Source organism: Sinocyclocheilus grahami, unplaced genomic scaffold, assembly GCF_001515645.1.
Source record: "Sinocyclocheilus grahami isolate Dianchi unplaced genomic scaffold, SAMN03320097.WGS_v1.1 scaffold25511.1, whole genome shotgun sequence".
Lineage (NCBI taxonomy): Eukaryota > Metazoa > Chordata > Actinopteri > Cypriniformes > Cyprinidae > Sinocyclocheilus > Sinocyclocheilus grahami.
In genome coordinates this window covers 1-894 of record NW_015519831.1, presented here as the reverse complement: position 1 = coordinate 894, position 894 = coordinate 1, and the positions used below count along the sequence as shown (strand labels likewise).

Below are 894 nucleotides of genomic sequence, written 5' to 3'. Positions count from 1 at the left end.
TTTTTTTTTTCTTTTTTTCCCCCTCACAGCAGTTCATAGAACTCTGATGTTAGGTAGGACTGAAAGGCTTTAGGGACATGCAGATTTTAGGGCTCTTTGTTATGCAGATTATGTCATTTGTGTAATGAGGTGTAAACACAGCTCTAATTGCTTCTCAAAAGTGTTTGAGGTAGTTGGAGAATTTTCCCCATATTTTGCATGTGACCAAGGACTGATTAAAGACCCCGTGGTGCAGCTTTGCTTTGGTTGAGTTTGAAAGGACGATTGTTCATTTCTAGTTGAAACCAAAACTGTTTTGTGGAAACTGCAAGGAAGTAAGTGTGTGCTGTACATCCTTATCGCCTTGTGAAGTAGTCTGACAGTCTGTACTATTAAAAGACTTTTTTGTTGCCTATTGCTTTCAAGTGATTCCTGATGGTAAGGTTTATGTTTCTTCTTTTTAATTTCCCCTTTTCTTTTTTTTTTAAAGAATGTTTTACAAATGATGGCATATTTGTAGTTTAGTTTGCTAAGTGTTGAGTGTTTGTGTTTTCAGCCTTCCCTATAATGAGTTTTTTGGTGGAGTCAGTGGACTTACTGTCGAACAATTCCTCAAGATCAATGGCTTTCCTAATGCATTCTGGGGCTGGGGCGGAGAGGACGATGACCTCTGGAACAGGTCAGTTTTGTTTAATTAGTAGTATGTGTGTATTCCTAAGACCAGCATTAGTATTTCATAACTATCCAGTTACTTTTGTATAATGAACAGTTCACCATGATGCTGTGTGTGACTGAAGTATGTTATCATAAACAAATAGATGTATGTGTAACACAAATGTGTGTGTGGGTGGGTTTCTTGTTCTCAGGGTTCATTACGCAGGTTTCAATGTGACCAGGCCAGAAGGTGATATTGGG

At 38.3% G+C, this 894-nt stretch overlaps 1 long non-coding RNA gene across 2 annotated transcripts in view; it reads left to right on the top strand.

Moving 5' to 3' along the window:
* The window catches only part of LOC107580140 (uncharacterized), a 22,572-nt gene extending 21,678 nt beyond the window's left edge, over positions 1 to 894 (top strand). The window contains exons 1-3 of one of the 2 annotated variants that reach the window (XR_001608594.1): positions 7 to 417; positions 536 to 658; positions 846 to 894. This is a non-coding gene — a long non-coding RNA (uncharacterized lncRNA). Of the gene's footprint in view, positions 1 to 6; positions 418 to 535; positions 659 to 845 lie in introns of those variants that run through there. The other variant, XR_001608593.1, reaches the window with a different exon arrangement.